Consider the following 20,127-nt stretch of genomic DNA (forward strand, 5'->3'; position numbering starts at 1 on the left):
TCTCCCACATCTTCAGGGAAGGTAACTCAGTAGCAGACAAGTTAGCTAACTATGGTGCCAGTTCAAATAACTATGTTTGGTGGGATTTGTTACCACCGTTTCTATACTCCTCTTTTGGTCAGGATCTATCTTTTTGTCCTCGTTATAGGTTTTCTTAATCTTGGTTTTCTTGGGCTCTTTTCTGGAGTTCCACATTGTATTTTGCTCTGTATTGAGATGTTTTGTATGCTCGGGTTTTGGGTATTTGTCCCTCCCGACGATTTTTTAATTTCAATAAATAAACCGGGCGTGGGGCTGAGCCTCCCAGTTAGGCTGGGTTCCAAACCCTTATAAAAAAAAAAATAAATAAAAAAAAAAAATAAATAAAAAAAAAAAAAAAAAATAGCTAATACATTTTTGTTGGAAAAAGAAACCTCACACGTTTAATTATCAGCTTCTTTTTTGCTAGTTGTGGTGCTTAGAGCATCTTTAAAGCATGTTTAGCAAACTCTCTATCTTGACTCCTTTGTTGTTTTAGAAAGTATGTTTATAAGCTATTCATCAATTTTAGAAATGGCACTAGACTGCAAACTCCCAGATTGATTTCCCCTTCAACTTTTAGTTATACAACTCCCAACTAAATAAAGAGAGTGATATGAGGCTCTCTATTATTTTTGTTAATTTAAAATATTTTTTTTAAGTATTGTGTGTGATTTATACATTTAAACTATTTTTTTTCTTCATTTGAAAAATATTATAAATTAAAAACTAGCTACAATAAATAGAATCGATGCAACAAAGTTTAAAAGTTGTTTGCCAAAATAGCTTCTTAGCTAGTTTGGCAAGATACTCTTAAGTAGGGCTGGCTTTTTTTACCTAGTGAACCGATGTTTAAACCTAGAGTTCGACCCAGCAAGTAACTCAACTCAATACAGTTCTATTTCAGGCAAACACGAGGTTTTTCTTAGACCGAATTAACCAGGGCAAGATACTCTTAAGTAGGGCTGGCTTTTTTTACCTAGTGAACCGATGTTTAAACCTAGAGTTCGACCCAGCGAGTAACTCAACTCAATACAGTTCTATTTCAGGCAAACACGAGGTTTTTCTTAGACCAAATTAACCGAAATAAGGTAATTTAATTCAAAATGAATTAAATATGCGCTCAGTTGTAGTCTGCAAGGTTCAAACCAACTCATTCTTGAATGCAAATTAACATTCAACCTTATCCACCACGCCTCAATGTTTGCTCGTTACATGTCACATATATAACATATTTATATGAGTTTATAAAGTAAAAACATTTATAAGCCTTATCTCATTGAAAACATTTACAACCCTTTTTTTTGCTTCTTTTGTCCCTCTTCTTTGACCTTTATTCTTTAACATATGTTTCTTTCTTCTTCCTCCTTATACTACAATCGTCGTCTCCTTTAACCTTTGTTTTCTTTCTTCTTCCTCTTCATCTGCAATCGTCTATCCCCTCTAATATTCGACAATCAGAGTTTCTTTCTTCTTCTTCCTCATCTACAATCGCCTATCCCCTCTTGTCATGCCCCCAAATTTCAAACATAAATAGTAATACAATTACATCAAATATAGAGCACCGGGCGTGATGGTTCGGACACCCATACTGATTAGCTAAGAAATTTTTCCTTTAAACAAGGCACCAATGATGTCCCGAACCCACAATGTAAATACAGACTCGATCTTTAGAGTCACATATTTCATTAATTAAGCAAAGTTTACAAATTAAACTGAAACATCAATTCAATAAGTAACTGCACACACTACGCTCATTATACAGCGGAAGACTAATAAGTGCGTAGCACAATTAGGCAGTAACCCTACCACTGCAACGGCAAGGAAAATCTACGGCTTCAACCACACTCACCCTAACCTGCAAGATAACCCCTACACCATGGAATAGTGCACCGGGTTGCAACCACAAACCTGGTAAGCTTTTGCAAGCTTGTATGAGTAACTCAAAACAACCACAACATGCTTAAGTTCTCTCAACCTAACAGTCAATAAGCATATTTCAATAGCATGCATCAACAAGTCCGCTCGTGACAAAATCTATATGCTCAAACGTCAAAGCAACATTCAATTTCACGATCATGGTTCAAAACAAAACCACTTCAAGTAATGTTTGAAATCATTTACATGCTCGAAAGTGAATCACAAAATCACATGATCCGTGATAAATCCACTCAAATCTACCTGAGGAAGCAACTCACGCAAACAATGATAAATCCACTCAAATCTACTTAAGGAAGCAACTCACGCAAACAGCTCACGCATTGTTTTCTTTTCCAAAGCTCAACACCATTTTCTTGAAGAAAACACGTGTCACTCCGTGACAAATCATATTAATTGAGATCTCAACGATTCAAATATGAAGTCAAAGTCCCTCATGGACAATAAAAGAAAGACTACTCTCAAGACTTTGTTTTAAAACACGTACTCGTGAGTCTCCGGTAACCCGCAGTTACCCCCACGAAGTACCCTGGCAGACAGACTACAGCTCTAACTGATCGTAACCACTCGTCCGGCCAAAGGTGTGGTTCCCGATAACATGCCTTTGTCACCATCTGTGACATTTGAACAGACCCATCTGGTCTTCAGACCCCGATCTCCACAGATCAAAACATTTTAAAGAAGTCGCGCTAGACTTAAAAATGTTACACAGATTACGATCACCATCTGTGACCTAATCCCAGTCACTATCTGTGACTCAATCTTGATCACCATCTGTGACAAAGATTAAAACATTAAGCGAGTCGCACTGGACCAAAAATGTTCCACAAATCTACTCAAAGATTTCCCAATCTTGCTCACCATCTATGACAAGATTAAAACATTAAGCGAGTTGCACTGGACCCAAAATGTTCCACAAATCTCAATGCTTTTCAAAACAATAGAAATCATCATTTCCAAAATATATTGTTTCCCTAAAAGTCACATCTCAAAACAATAACGTCAGCAAAATCATGCATATTGTTTTCATCACATATCACAAGAACATATATATTTCATGTAAATATATACGTAATCATTCACTCAGGAATGTCACAAATACCAACTATAGTTTGTAGTTAACTAAATAACTCCCAAAACAATAAAGGTAACTCCGTTCGTAAATGAACATTGTGAGATTACTCACCTCTAAATCCCGCTGCGTCTTCACACAAAAATCGAGAGAAGCACTAAGTGGCACAATCCACTCAACACACTTTCCACATACCTAATCACATCAAGATGACATCTTAATACCACTTGTGGTACGAAAGCATCTAATTTCAAAGCAAGCGATTAAAGTTCGAATCCCCAAATCGAACTATAACCCGAAAGTAAAGCCAATCGAGGCGAAACATCATCCGAGACCACCCAGAGTCTCCGGAATACATCCACGATCGATATGCCAAAACCACAAGTCGATCAGACGATCGAATCCACACGGATTGAAAATCGAACGGTTCGAAACCGTAAAAATCACAACATATTCATACGATCTCCAAAAATTACGTATTATATATCAAAACGCTCGTATCGACGAGTAGATGATATATAAAACCAGAAACTGCCCCTTTCATGGCCGGAACCCCGCCACAGGGGGTGGTGCACCGCCACCGGCCAAACTCAAAATCACAACAATCAAGCCATCCAGAAATGTTCATTATGAAGTGTAGAGCAACTTTCATACCTGGAGCTAAGTCTGGTTCGGCCTAGATCGTCCTAGATTAAGCTTGCAAGATCAACCAATCGTTGCCGTCTGATCAAGCTCCAGATTCGTTGTGCACCGCTGATCTTCAAACCTTGATCTTTCACTCCATACGCAAAATCGTCCTTCAAGGTGGTTATGAAGATGATCAAGAGGAGGAGGAGATTCCAAAACCGAGAAGGATCGGCTGAGTCGTCGCCGGAAAAGTGGATATCCGACCGGGTCCCGATCGCTTCAACTGTTGGCGCTCCGATCTCTGCTTTCCGGTGAACCACCGTGCAAACCACCACTGCAGGGCGACGCGGGAGGCTGATCTGGGTCGGTGTTGGCTTGTCCCATCGCCGGAGGTGACCGGAGGTGAGAGAACGAACTAGGACTGGTCGACGGGTTTCCGTCGGGTCTGGGTTGCGCGGAGGAGAGAGAACGGAGAGATGGGAGTTTCCAAAAATGAAAATTTGGAAATTATGACCCAATTTCCGGAAAAACCCTATATATACTAAAATGGAAACTTTTTCCGATGGCCATAACTTCCTCATACAAACTCCGATTTCTGCGTTCCACATAACATATCCACGAACTCATATCGACGCGCTTTACGACTTTCGTGAATGAAGTTTTTGGAGAAACCCAACGTATAAAAAGTCAACCTTTGCACCCCCCCTAAAACCATACTTTTCGAATAAAAATTCGTCCAAAACACTTCCGCTCCATCCACGAACCACATACTCGTACCAACAACCACTAAATTAATTCTGGAAAATCCTCGGAAAAATAATAACAAATTTCTGGGGTACTACACCTCTAATAACCGATGATCATAGTTTCTCTCTTTTTCTTCCTCATACTGCAATCCTCGTCTCCTTAAACCTCTGTTTTCTTTCTTCTTCCTCCTCATCTACAATTGTCTATCGCCTATAAATTTTGACGATCGAAGTTTTCAAATACCAACCGAATTGACCGTAAACTCAGTAAACTGAAATTTTGGCAACAGAAAAATCATGTATGGTTGTGGCTAAGAATCTAGGCAAACCGAAGGCTTTCGGTTCAGGTTCGGCTAACACCAAAAGCGCGGTTACTAAGCTGAAGCTAGCCCTACTCTTAAGTGACTCTATTTTAATTTTTAACTTTTTGACCATTTTAGAGCATATTTAGCAATGCTAGCTATATTTTTGTCAAATGTTAGATAAAATAGCTAAAAAGTTATTTTGACTAGCCACTTTTAAAATACGTCTGCATTAGTTCTCTCTATTTTAGCTAGTTTTGTATTTATATTATTTTTTGAGTGAAGATTAGATAGTTTAATTTTATCTATAAATTACATAAAATAACTCAAAATGAACGTTTTAAATTATAGAGTGCCTCATTTTGATGTTTATATTTAGGAGCGAGATAGCTAAAATTTATAATTGAGAGCCACTTACAAGTCTGGTGCAACTACAAAAATAGATAAAAAAACTAAACATACTCTCCAAATAGTTAAGGAGCCAAAATAGAAAGACTGTTAAAGATGCATGTAGAAATTTCAAAAAAACCCTAACCCTAGCAAGACCACGAAGGAACCCTGTGAGAGAGAGCTTTCAACTATAGACGAGACCACAAAGGTACTCCTGGTGCTAAAATTCATCAACTGTATGAAGAATTATTGAAAATAGACTAAACTACTCCAGAATATTCGCTAAAAGCACATAAAGTGCATAGCTCTCTAGACACTATAGAATTATTGAAAATAGACTAAACTACTAACATAGAGTTCCCTAAAAAAGGAAATAAAAGAAAGAAAAAACCCTAACAAATTAGAAGCACAAAAGGCTAAGGGATAGTGAGAACACAAGGCCCAAACCATTGGCTCGATCCAGCTCACTGCATCACCTCCCAGCCTAACATCATCAGACGCAGAGACAACTACCACCGCCATGACACGCGATCGAAAAACACCGATGCCTTTCAAAGAACACCAACACCACAGCGCCACCACCCCTCCAAGGATTTCTGCGAAATCGAAGGGCACCCGTCAAACTCAATCCAGATTGGAAGCGGATCCTTCGCCCGCGCTCCAACAACACAAGCAGAACCCTAACGATGATGACATTGCTGCTACCGTCACCTAGAACCAGACCTCAGCCTGCCCTTTCCTTGAACCGTGCCCATGTCCACCCAAGCCACAGAGAGGCAATGAAGCAAAAATCGAACTCCTAGCCGAACCGCGACCCCTGTAAATCCCAAAATCCAGAGAACCTTAGATCAACATCACCCGTCTGGCAGCACCATAATGACAATGAGGCTAGGCCTACGCTGACGCGGAGCGCTGCCGGATGAGGGGGAATTCGCAAACTCTAGACCAAAAAAGCAGGGTTTTTGGGAGAGAAAGTTCTTTAGGGTTTAGGGTTAGGGTAGCTAAAAATGTGTCATCTCCTTGTTTGCCATGCTATATTGATTGATATTCACAAATTAACTGAACTAGCATTATATATACCTTTCACAATAAATAAATAAAATAAAAATAAAAACTAGCATTATACCCTTGCAATGTCCGAAGTAATATAGCAAGAACTTGTTATATTTTGGTCTTAAATTTCAGCAACTAAAAAGATTAAAAATTAAGAAACTGTTCACAGCAATTTTTGATTGAAAAAGCCCCCACTTGTCGGACGGGGGCATGTTGGATCCTCGAAGTAGTAGCAGTGTCCTTGATCATAGAGGTTCTGATTGGGAGCGCTGAGATCTAAAAAAGGTGAGTGGGGTGATCACGACGACAAGTGGGGGCTTTTTCAATCTCTATTGGTGAGGTTGGTGGATCGAAATGGTGGCGTTGGATCTTATTGACGCTAGGTTAGGATCAGATTGGATCAAAAGTTTGGCTGAGTCTTCGATCCAGGCTGTCCAATGGATTGATTTGTGATCTTGAGCATAAATCTAGATCTCAACTTGTGAATCCTCCGTTCATTTGGTAGTGGTGGGCTAGCAGTGGTGATTTGAGGTCGAGTGTTCGCATGTCTGGTGGCTCGAGTTGGCACGTTGATGGGGTTACATGGATGGATGTGGTTAGACGAAGGTGGAGGCATGACAGAGGCGGTGGTAAGAAGGTGGTTGACTGTCAGGGACAAGGTTGGGCTGAGATTGATGGCTGACGTGATCTCTCTATTGTACTGGATTGGGATAACGCTGGGATTGATGGCTGGCATGGTTTTCCCACAGCACTGTATTGAGATTGGGCTGGTGGTTGGGATTGTTGGCTGGCATGCTTGTAATACCCCAGAAATTTGTTATTAATTCCTAAGTGCTTCGGGAGTTATTAAAGTGTTTGATAATACGATTTCATGGTTAGAAGGTGGAGCGGAAAGTATTTCGAACATTTATTCACTCGGAATGCTTCGTCTCAAGAGTTGACTTTTTATACGTTTGGATTCAGTGAAAACTTCCTTCACGAAAGTTGTAGAGTGCGTCGATAGGAGTTTGTGGACATATGGAACGCGAAAATCAGAGTTCGTATGAAGGAGTTATGACCTTTGGAAAAATTTTCCATTTTGGTTAAATAGGAAAAAAAATCCGAAAATATCAGAAAATTAGAAAGTTTCCAAAAACGGAAACTCTTTCTCTCTCCTCAGTCCCGACCCGGTTTCGCCCTCTTCCCTTCGCCGGCATAGATTTGCCTCCTCCAGCCACCATAGGACACAATTCCAAGTGGGTTTTGCTCGCCTCAATCCCCTCTAGAGGTCTGTGGAAGAAATTCACCAAGATTTGAGTTGTGGAAGGAGAATCATAGACGAGAAGAGTCCGCGTCAGGGGACGAAATCGCCTCATCGGTTCTTCCTCCTCCGGGCACCATTGCCGGTGTTTCTTGAGGGATTTTATCACCCAGAGGCTGGGGAAAGATTCTCCCAAGGTAGCTTGCAACGATTTCACTTGTGGATGAAGAATCGAAGCTTTGAAGATCTAGGGTTTCAATCGGCCCCGAGTTGTTTTAAGGTAAAATGTGATCAATTAGCTTATAATTTGACTTTGATGTAGTTGGGAAAGTTGTAATTCGAGTTGAGATGAAGATCTTTTGTTTAGAAAGTTTGGCCAAATTCCGACTTTGGTTTGGCGGCGCCGCCGCCACTGTGGTGGTGTTTTCGGCAGGTACCGCCCAAGTCAGGAATAGTTTATGTTCCTCTTTTTAATTTACACATCGATACGATCGTATCGATGTACAGTGCATAATTTTTGGAGATCGCATGATTAAGTTATGAATTTTAGCGTTTTAGGGTTTTTGGTTCGATCCGTGAGGATCCGGCCGTCCGATAGACTTGCAATTTTGTTATATTGATTGGTTAAGTATTCCGGAGACCTCGGGTGGTCTCGGATGAAGTTTCGCCTCAATTGGCATTACTTTCGAGATTTTAGGGCAAATGGGTGTTCGAAATATAATCGTTTTCGATTCGCGTACTAAGTCAAGATCGTATCGTACTTAGGTGACTGAAGGAGCATATTCGATACATTATCTGCTATAAGAGAAGACGCAGCAGGATTTAGATGTGAGTAAATTTCACGTGGTTCATTTACGAATCGAGTTATTTAATTGTCAGAATTGATTGATAATTGTAAATCATTTTTGAAAATAAAGATTTGTTTGAAATAATATGAACTCGATCGACTACAGTTCATAGGGCTACGGCTCACAGGTAAGAAAATGAATTTAAGTATAAAATGAATTTCTTGGTTTTAATACGTATGAATTATAGTTGGTATTAGTGGCCATTCCTGCGTGAATGACTACGTGTGTATATATATATATATATATATATATATATATATATATATATATATATATATATATATATATATATATATATATATTTATTTACATGGAATATATATATCTGGATGGTGTGGCATTGTGATATGTAGACTTTTGATGACTTATATTGTTAAAAGAGTGATTTCGAGTTGTGATGTGACATTTGTGGGTCGTGTGGGATTTCTTTAAATGTCTTGTTCCGAAGGTTACAATGTTAAACCTGAGTTTTGTTCTGAGGGCCGAATGGTCTGAAGTCCGAAGGTTACAGTGGTAAACCTGGGTTTTGTTCTGAGGGCCGAAAGGTCTGAAGTCTGAAGGTTATAGTAGTAACCTGGGTGTAAAGATATCGGATGCTTGAACCTTGGCCAAGGTTTCTCGGGTTCTTCTCTTTACGTGAGATTTGGATTACTATGATTTCTTTTGTTTGATTTTAAAGTAATCTCCTGAACTAAACTATATGCAGGGGTCACTATGATATTTTGGAATGTGTGCTTTTCAGTGATCTCCTGAACTAAATTTTTATGCAGGGATTATCGGTTTTCATTTAGAATGATTTGATTTGTCACTGTTGTGACATATGTGTTCCTAAAAAGAAAAAGAAAAGGATTTTGTTGTTGGAATTAATCATTATGTTGATTGTTGTCCTCGAGTCAGAAAGACGTTTTTGTGGTTATTTAGGTTTACTCACACGAGCATGAAAAAGCTTACCGGGTTTGTCGTTTCAACTCGGTGCACTATTCCATGGTGTAGGGGTTATTGTGCAGGTTAGAATATCGAGTGATTGTCGTCAAAGCTGAGGTATACGTTCGATAGCGTGGACGTCGAAGGGTACTTTGGTTTTAGTCCTCCGCTGTGTAGTGAGTGTGGTGCGTGCGTTTACTTATTGAATTGTTATTTAGTTTAATTTGTAAACTCTCGGTAATGTAATATGTGACTCTAAAGAACGAGTTGGTATTGACATTGTGAGCTCAGTTTGTTTAGTTGCTTAATTTAAATGAAACATTTTCTAAGTGTTTTGCTTGTGCTTGTTAAGTAATCGCGTTTCGGATTTGAATTTCTGTATTCAAAATTCGGGGCGTGACAATGCTCTCCCTGTTCGATCTGGTGAAGGGTTTGTTTGGAAGGGATGGTGCTTCTCCATGGCACGACGGGGATGGCAGAAGTATGATGGTGGCGGTCCGGCAAGAGTATTTTTGGGTTTTAATTTTTTTAGTTTGTTTAGTTTTGATAGGTGTTAGCAGTTGGGTCTGGTGCACATCGAGCTGAGGCAGAGACAATCATCGTTTTGGCCTTCTGGAGTGTCGTTCCCGTCTGGTTTTAGGTCGAAGGCGACGGCGAAAAGAAGAAGTGGTGGGTTAGCGGTTGGTGAGTGAGGTTATCTTCTTCTAGTAAGCATCTCATGGTTGGTTTGGAGTCGTCAATGATTGATTAGGATTAGATTCCATGGGGGTGGGATCGATCTGATCTGTATGCAGGTGGAGGATCGAGGTATGCATTTGATATTTCCAGACCTCATGTTTGTGTATCTGAGATGGTACAAGCGAGAGAATGTGACAGCCAAAGAGATGACGGTGAAGAGACGAAGGTGTTGGCATGGTGTCGACAGTAGGGTGGTGGCAATGTTAGGTTTACTGCAGTCCTAGGTCTGAGTGTCCAGCAATCCAATTTGGTTGGGTCAAGGTCAAGGTCACAAAGAGTGTAGACTAGGTCGATTAGAGGACTAGTCGAGTGGACTCTGGGTGGCAAGTTAGTGTTGGCACAAGTGAGGTTATATGGTTCATTGGTCTTCTTGGCTAGATGTGTTGAGAAGTAAATCAGTTCGTATCTTCTATACTAGGAAAGTAGTGATCTGTTTGTATTAGGTAATCAATTGTGAATATTCTATACACCTTAATTGTAGGGATAGTTACCTTGTAGAGGTAAACACTGCTTGTATATCAATTCTATCGTGAATGAATGAAACATACGTTTGCAAAACCATCTTCTTTTCATGGTATCAGAGCAGCACGAAAATCCTGCTTCTGCTCACGCTGTGCTTTGCGTTCTCGTACAGTAGCCTTCTCCCAATCCTCTCCAATCACTGCCGCATCCTAGCCTCTCGTGCTGCAGATTTTTTTTCACCCTTTATCATGTCTGGGGATGAAAAGACAGGAGGAAGCAAGGATGTTCCTCCCAAATCGGATCTTTCCAATCCTTTCTTCATTCACCATTCAGATCATCCAGGTTTGGTTTTGGTTTCCAAACCTCTTAATGGAGATATCTATTCCACATGGCTGAGAGCCATGACCATTGCGCTCAACGCAAAGAACAAACTCGGCTTCGTCAATGGCACCATCAAACCCCCATCGGTAGACAAATATCCAGATGATTATGCGACTTGGTCTCGGTGCAATGATATGATTCACTCTTGGATCATTAATTCCGTAGCTCCGGAAATCTCTGATAGTGTAATCTATTACACAACTACTCGTGAAGTTTGGGAAGACCTTCGTGAGCGTTTCTCTCAAAGTAATGCTCCTTGCATCTTTGAAATCCAGCGAGAAATTGCTTATCATCGGCAGGAACAACTCTCTGTTTCAGCCTACTACACCAAATTGAAGAGTCTATGGGATGAATTTGCTTCATCTACTGATATCTCTACATGTACCTGTGGTGCACAACATGACCGGCAGAAATTGATGCAACTTTTGATGGGTTTGAATGAATCCTATAGTGCTACTAGAGGCCAGATACTTTTGATGAATCCTCTTCCCTCAGTTCGACAAGCTTACTCAGGAATTTGTCAGGAGAAAAGCAGAGGCAGCTTAGGAGTACACATGCATCAGATGCACATGGTGGAGCAGCCATGGCCGTGAGAAATAATAGGCCAAATAATTCTGGTCGACAAGGAAGGATGGAACACCGTCCTGATCAATCCTTCACTAGCTCACAAAGTGGACAACAATCTGATCAAGACAGGCAACGTGTAGGCTCTTCCAGAGGACGTCCTGAATGCACCTATTGTGGTGATATGGGGCATTTTGTGGAAACTTGTTACAAGTTGATTGGCTATCCACCAGGTCATCCAAAAAATAAATTCAACCGTCCCAAGCATAATAGAAGTCGTGGCCATTCTGCAAATCAAGTATCTGATGGACAAACCAAAGATGAAGAAAGGCTCTTGAATACTGCTCTCACAGAAACACAACTTCAGCAGCTAATTAGCATCTTAAGTACCAAATAAAAAGAAGGTGCTCAATCCCAAGCTAATTCAGCAGTTGCCAAGCCAGGTTTGTCTAAAATCTCCTCCCGCCGCTGGATCATTGATAGCGGCGCAACGGATCACATTGTTTCCTCTTCCAATTTATTATGTGAAAAGAAAAGTTCTTCCTTAGCACCGGTCTTGTTACCAAGTGGACAAAAGGCACCAATTGCTGCCACAAGATCTTTCCCTTTAAATTCAGTTTATTATCTCAGAGATGTGCTTTGTGTTCCTACATTCAAAGTTGACTTAATGTCTGTGAGTCGCTTAACAAGAGGCTTAAATTGTTCGGTGACATTTTTCCCTTATTGGTGTATCTTGCAGGATCTGGCTTCGAGGAGGACGATTGGTTTGGGTAAGCAGCGTGATGGCCTATATTATCTGGTGGTTTTGGCGACGGAAAAAGGATTAATCAAACCATCAACCATCTCAAAACCCAACGCCCTCATCAAACCAACTTCCTGCAACCTCACCACTTCCTCCACCGATCTCTGGCACCGACGTCTAGGCCATCTTTCATCTTCTCGTTTGAGTTTTATTGCCAAACAGTTTCTTAATGTTTCTGTTAGTCCAAATAATGCTTGTCAAGTTTGTCATTTGGCAAAGCAGAGTCGTTTACCTTTTGGTATTAGTTCAATTTCATCTGTAAGACCTTTTGAGATTATTCATTGTGATATTTGGGGTCGTTATAAACACCCTTCTCTTTCTGGTGCTCACTACTTTCTCACTATTGTTGATGATTACACTCGATTCACATGGGTGTTTTTAATGCGTCACAAAGACGAAACACAATCTCTCTTAAAACAATTTTCTGCCTTTGTCACTACTCAATTTTCTTCACAGATCAAAACTTTTCGTAGTGACAATGGAGCTGAATTTCCTTCTCTCCAACCCTTCTTCAAAGAAAATGGGATTGTCTTTCAGCATTCTTGCGTTTACACGCCTCAACAAAATGGGTTGTGGAACGCAAGCATCGTCATATTTTACAAGTTGCACGAGCACTCAAGTTCCACGCACATCTTCCTTTTCAATTTTGGGGATAATGTGTCCTCACTGCTGTGCACCTTATTAATCGTCTTCCTACTCTTGTCCTCTCTTTTCAAACTCCTTTTGAGCGTCTGTATCAACGATCCCCTACCTTCTCACACCTTCGTGTATTCGGATGTCTAGCCTATGCCACAAACACTCATGTCCAACACAAGTTTTCTCCCCGTGATATTCGGTGCATCTTCATTGGTTACCCATTAGGTCAGAAGGCTTACAAGTTGTATGACCTTTCCTCTCGTAAGGTGTTCACAAGTCGTGATGTTGCCTTCCATGAGTCTGTCTTCCCTTATGAGCCTGGTTGTCCAGTTCCTAATCCTTCCACACCGGTCGGACCCATCCCCTCTTCCATTTCCCTGCCATCTGGTTCAGAAGAAGATTTTCCGTCCAGCATCGCTCCCACCCAACGATCGGTCGTCTTCCATTCCAGAACCTGTCGCTCCAAACGATCGCTCGCCCCCTACCTGCGATCGATCGTTTCACCCTCCAGATCCTACTGCCCTTCCAAACGATCGTTCTCCGTGTTTTGACGATCGATCGTTAGCCCCTGTCCCTCTTTCCGTTCCAGACGCAGCCAGCCACGATCGCTCGTCTCCATCCGACGATCGATCGTCCCTCCTTGTCAGCGATTCATCTCTTCCCGATCCTCCATCCCCTTCTCCATTACCTAATCCACCACCTCTACCACCAGCATCCCCTCCTCCACCACCGCCTCCACCAGCTCCTCTCCGTCGTTCTAGTCGCTCCACTACTCCACCGATCAAACTGCGGGATTATGTGTGCTCTAACATCACGCTGTCCTCTCCGGATCAATCGTCTTCCTTGTTTCCTGGTCCAACTAACTGTACACGGTATCCCTTATCCAATTATGTTTCCTATGATCGTTCTACACCCGGATATCGCTCCTTTGTTGCCCAGATCAGTCACGTTATTGAGCCTCCTACATATGCCGAAGCAGCACCTCATCCTCAATGGCAAGAAGCTATGCGTCATGAGCTTCAGGATCTTCATAATAATGGTACATGGTCACTCACACCTCTTCCTGCCGGCAAGACACCCATTGGTTGCCGTTGGGTATACAAGATTAAGCATCGTTCTGATGGTTCTATTGAGCCTTATAAAGCTCGTTTGGTGGCTAAGGGCTTTACTCAGATGGAAGGTGTTGATTACCAAGACACTTTTTCTCCCACTGCCAAAATTATCACCATGCGTTGCCTTATTGCTCTGTCTACTTCTCAGCGTTAGTCCCTTTCTCAGCTTGATGTCAACAATGCTTTTTTACATGGAGATCTTCATGAGGAGATTTATATGACACCTCCTCCTGGTCTTCGGCGACAGGGGGAGGAACATCTTGTTTGTCGCCTTCACAAATCTCTATATGGCTTGAAACAAGCATCTCAGCAGTGGTTTGCCAAGTTTTCAGATGCTATACAGTCAGCCGGTTATGTTCAATCAAGAGCTGATTATTCGCTATTCACAAGACGACAAGGCAAGTCCTTTTCTGTTCTTCTTATATATGTTGATGATATCCTAATTACTGGTAATGATTCTGATAGCATTGCTGCACTCAAGAAATTCCTGCATAGTCAATTTCATATTAAAGATCTTGGTGATTTGAAATATTTTCTTGGCATCGAAGTATCTTCCTCCGCTCATGGGACTTTTATTTCCCAACGCAAGTATGCCTTGGAGATTATTAAAGATGCAGGATTGTTAGGTGCAGCTCCTGTTGATACTCTCATGGAGTGTGGCCTAAAGTTGTCAAATAAAAGTGATGTTCTTAAAGATCCATCTCGATACAGGAGGCTAGTTGGAAGGTTAATTTACCTTACAGTCTCAAGACCAGATATTACTTATCCAGTTCATGTTTTGAGCAGATTTATGCATGAGCCACGCAAATGTCATATGGAGAGTGCACTCCGTGTTGTGAGGTATCTTAAGGGTGTTCCAGGTCAAGGGTTGTTCTTTTCCTCTAGTAATGACCTCAGGTTACGTGCTTTTTGTGACTCATATTGGGCAGGATGTCCATTGACTCGAAGATCAACCACAGGTTATTGTGTTTTCCTTGGATCTTCATTAATCTCATGGAGGTCAAAGCGACAGAAAACTGTGTTGCTTTCTTCAGCTGAAGCGGAGTATCGAGCAATGACAGGTGCGTGTTGTGAATTAACATGGCAGCCAATCCTGTTTTTCATGAAAGAACTCGACACATAGAAATGGACTGCCACTACATCAGAGATAAAATTCAAGATGGTTCAGTTGCAACAAAGTTTGTGAGTTCTACACATCAGTTGGCTGATGTCCTTACCAAAGCCTTGGGAAAGGAAACTTTCTTTCCTATGATTCGCAAGTTGGGCGTTCGGGATATCCACTCTCCAACTTGAGGGGGAGTGTTGAGAAGTAAATCAGTTCGTATCTTCTATACTAGGAAAGTAGTGATATGTTTGTATTAGGTAATCAATTGTGAATATTTTGTACACCTTAATTGTAGGGATAGTTACCTTGTAGAGGTAAACACTGCTTGTATATCAATTCTATCGTGAATGAATGAAACATACGTTTGCAAAACCATCTTCTTTTCAAGATGAGAGGTGAGATGTGAGGGATACATTGTTCCTGCGCATGAGTTATAAAGTTAAATTATGTTTAGTTGACTCTGCCATATTGGCGTTGTGTAAGGTTTTTCATTTAGTTCAAGTTTGTAGTTGGCGACTTGCAAGACGAGATGGTAAAAAAATTCTCATCGTTTTCTTAAAAAATCCTTGTTAGTCAGCCTTTGAGCTTTGTATAGAGTCAGGGCCTTCTGGGTTCCAAGGATGAGTCAGTATGGACTTTCAGTTTGAAGTCTAATAAGGACAAAGTTTGGTTCTATCACATTTATATTAACTGTTGATAGAATGACTTTTGCACCCTATCCATTGTAATTTTTCATTATGAATGAAGATTCTCTTATGATGATCATGATGATGATAATAAAATGAATGTAAACAACAATATGGAAATTTTTCTTCTGATAGCAACGAAATGGGAACTACTTCAATTGGATTTGGTGCTTTTATTTATAATATTGATTTGAATATTACTAAATGAATTTTGGGAAGTCAAATTGCATTGCTCTAATTGGACAATCTAATTTAATATGGAAGTTGTTTCTACTTTTTGTTCAAAATATTGTTGTTTTGGTCAATGTGCTGCTTTTTATTGTGTATTTGGTTGTTAAATTTGGGAAGAGTGAAAACATTCTGTTGTTGATTGTGTCTAGAACAATAAGTTTGCTTTTTTATGCTCATTTTGATTTTTGATTTTTTTTTTGCAAGGCCAAAAATTATGCTCTAAACTGTAAATTTTGTATCTTTGTCTTATGAGACAATGATCTAGGAAAGGTAAGATGTGTTTTGAAAATGAAAAAAATATCAACTAAAACTGAATGTGAACAACAAAATCGAAAATTTTCTTTTGATAACAACAAAATGGAAATTACTTCAATGGGATTTGGTGCTTTTTTTTTTTTTCTTAATTGGAATTGGAATATTACTAAATGAATTTTGGGATGTGAAATTTCATTAATTTAATTGGACAAACTAATTTAATATCGAAGTTGGTTTATGTTTTTCGTTCGAAATATTGTAATGTTGCTCATTGTTTTTTATTGTGTATTTTGTTGTAGAATTTTGGAGGAGTGTAAACATGCTGTTGTTGATTGTGTTTAGAACAATTAGTTTGCTTTTTTATGCTCTGAACTGTAAATTTTGACTCTGTCTTATAAGACCATTATCTAAAGCTAAGATGTGTTTTGAAAATGAAAAAATTATCAAATAAAACTTAATGTTAACAACGATTCTGTAATTTTTCTTCTGATAACAACAAAATGGAAATTACTTAGATGGGATTTCGTGCTTTTTATTTCGGGAAAATTTCGCAAACAGTACACCAAGTAAAGGCCACTAATAATTCTTATACATAAAAGTTCCAAACCAAATATTTCGGTACACGAAATCTGAAACTCGACCCACTATCAGTACACGACGTCAATTTTTGACACCAAAATGTCCATTATGCCCTCAGTTCTTTTTTTTTTTAATAAATTTTTTTTCTGTTATTTTTTTTTTCCTTTGTTTTTTCTGTTATTGTTTTTTCCTTCATTTTTATCTCTTTCTTCTTCCTTCTTCCGGGCTCACTCCCTCGCTTCCAACGCCGCCCTTGCCCTCCAATTGGTGAGATTTATGGTCCTACAGCTTATATTTGTAACTCAGCCTATATATTAGTCATGTGAAAAGAAAGAAAGAGATAAAAAGGAAGGAAAAAAAAACGAAGGAAGAAAAAAAAAATAACAGAAAAAACGAAGGAAAAAAAATAATAGACAAAACGAAGGAAAAAAAAATTTATTAAAAAAAAAAAGAACTGAGGGCATAATGGACATTTTGGTGTCAAAAATTGACGTCATGTACTGATAGTGGGTCAAGTTTCAGATTTCGTGTACCGAAATGTTTGGTTTGGAACTTTATGTATAAGAATTATTAGTGGCCTTTACTTTGTGTACTGTTTGCGAAATTTTCCCTTTTATTTCTTAATTGGAATATTACTAAATGAATTTTGGGAAGTCAAATTTTGCTCGAGGTGCTGCTTTTTATTGTGTTTTGTTGTTATGTTTGGGAAGAGTGAAAACATGCTGTTGTTGATTTTATGCCCAAAGAGATTGGAAAGTTTGTTTTTTTCTTTGTTTTTAATTTTGCTTTACTAGATATGAGAGATGGCAAATTTAAATTCCTAATCTAAATTTTTAATTGGAAATTGGAAATTAGGGTCGAGTACTTTTGCTGAGGTTCTGAGTGAATTGAAGATGAATCAGGACGGTCACTTATCGAATGTTGTAAAGGAGATGTTAACTGATCTTGGCGAGGGTGTAGTTAATTGTGTACAATCTGGGAGAGGTTTTGGTGTCCTTGATCCAAGTGTGTTGGCCGTTCGTGGGTCCAACCTTGTGATTTCTCACTCCTTTTTTTTTTTGCTCCGATGCAGTTATCCCTAATACAGCAGTACAAAAATCTTCTCAGATTTTTTTACACTGTTGAATTTAGAGGTTATGAATGAGAAGCTGATGACTTTTCCTCTGAAATTGACAATATCTCCATTGTGTAAGTCGATCCTTTGGTTTTTATTTATTTTTCTGTTTCTATATCAGTTTTGTTTTATTCTGCATTTCTGATATTTTCTTTATGTAGGAGTGTCGTGCTGTTTATGACAATTCATCCTCACTAACGAACTACACGCGATTCTGTCAAGTTTGTTCTCAATGCTATGACAATGATGCTGTATTGTAAGGATGGTTATCAGGTTACGCAGCATGGGCTTAGTCAAATTTTGGTTTATGAGTGGTTTACTGCTTTTGATAATTTCCATAAGACGAAGATTGATGTGCAGTACCTTATAAGTAGCCTCCCTAAATGCCATTTGATGTCCTCTTTACAGCGGGGGTTGAATTTTTTCTTAAATAAGTCTAGGATGAACCACGTCAAAATTCACCAGGTATTGCTTTCAATGTGGTCTATAATTATTACAAGCACTTATATACCAATGTATGTATCCTTAATGATGGTGATCTGCATGATGGGGTGTTTAGGATTTTACCGCAGATTTCGATCATGTTATGGCATTTTGTGAAGCATCAGTTTTTGGTTTCACCAGCGCATTATCTAGATTTTGATATGTTGTTTAAGTACCGCCAAGTCTATTTTCAGAATTTTCAGTGCATTGATAGCCCGACTATTCATGAACCGAATGGAAAGGTTCATGAAATAGTTGTGGTTGGTTTGTCGGTGGAAACGACAGAGAATAGAATACGGGATTTTTATTCAAGATTCGGAAATGTTGTGTGTGGTATGTGGTGATGTTATTTGATTGTAATACTTTTTGTATGATCATTTGACTAGTGTGTTCATAATTTTTTTTTCCTTTTCTCTTTGTAGTCAGAATCTCAAAGGCTTCACACGCGCACGTATCCTTCCAAGAGGAAGGGGAAGCCATAGCTGCAATACAGGGCACTGATGGGCAGGTTAGTTAATGGGACAACTGTTTTCTATCTGTTGTAAATTTTATGTCTTCATACAGTTAATGTAATTAAATTTTTTGTAGTGGATTGATGGTCACGTATTTTCCGTAAGGGCCATCTCAGATGAATTGGTGTCTCATCTCAATTTTTGGAAAGCTTAGGGCCTGTCCGGTAACATTTTTAAAAATGATTTTTCAAAAACCGATTTTGAAAATGAAAACGAGAAAACAAGATTGGATTTTTGAGATCCAAAAATGTGTCCGGTAGTTTATTCCAAAAATAATTTTCAAAAACGAGTACAGCAAAAACGCGTCCGGTACTACTGTATGAAAATACAAAAAACAATGAAAATGTATTTGGTTGTAGTATTTTTAAAATCTCAATTTTCAATATTTAGTGTAGAACTCAATTTTCGTTCTCTGTATGTATATATATATATATATAAAACATCACAAGTAATTAATATAAAAGGATTTTTGATGAAGACTATTGGTGATGGAAGAAGAGAGCAACGAGAGAAAATGTCGACTGGAGATGAGAGAGAGACCTGAGAAGAAGAGAGTGACGTGAGAATATGGAAGAGAGCAAGTTCTTTTTTTTCTTTGTTTTGGAAAATATATTTCCGTGTTTTCTAAAATATGAGAATGAAAAGGTGAAAACGTCTATTTGTCGTTTTCCTGTTTTACAAGTAAAATAAAAAATCATTTTCAATTTTTATTTTCTACATTTTTAAAAACAGACCAACGAACGCATTTTCATTTTATAAAATGAAAAAGATGACTTGAAAACGTTACCGAACGCCACCTTATTCTCCTAACTTCTTGATATGATTCATGTTATTCTCTAATCTGATTGAAGTTCTTCATTATTTTAATTATCTTGATGCATTTTGTTTCTCATGAGAATATTTTTTTTTTATGGCAGAGTGGTGCTATGCAAGTGAGATGGTTAGTGATCTGTGTCTTAATGTTGTGAGCTTTTCTTGTGCTGATCTTTCTTGTGATGTGTGTTTTTTATTTTATTTTTGGCAGCGTTGACATCCTTCGTGATAGCAAGGGGAATCTTCCTCGCATATTGAAGAATCTGGACCCATTCTTTATGCTGTTTATTTGTAATGAATGCATGAATAAATATCTCATTGTCTAAACCCTAAAAAATGGAAATTACTTCAATGGGATTTGGTGATTTTTATTTATTAATTGGTATATGGCTAAATGAATTTTGTGAAGTTTAATTTCATTACTTTAATTGGACAAACTAATTTAGTGGAAGTTTGTTTTCTGCTTTTTGTTCAAAATATTGTTGTTTTGCTCAAT

This window comes from Rosa rugosa, chromosome 7 (assembly GCF_958449725.1).
Source record: "Rosa rugosa chromosome 7, drRosRugo1.1, whole genome shotgun sequence".
Lineage (NCBI taxonomy): Eukaryota > Viridiplantae > Streptophyta > Magnoliopsida > Rosales > Rosaceae > Rosa > Rosa rugosa.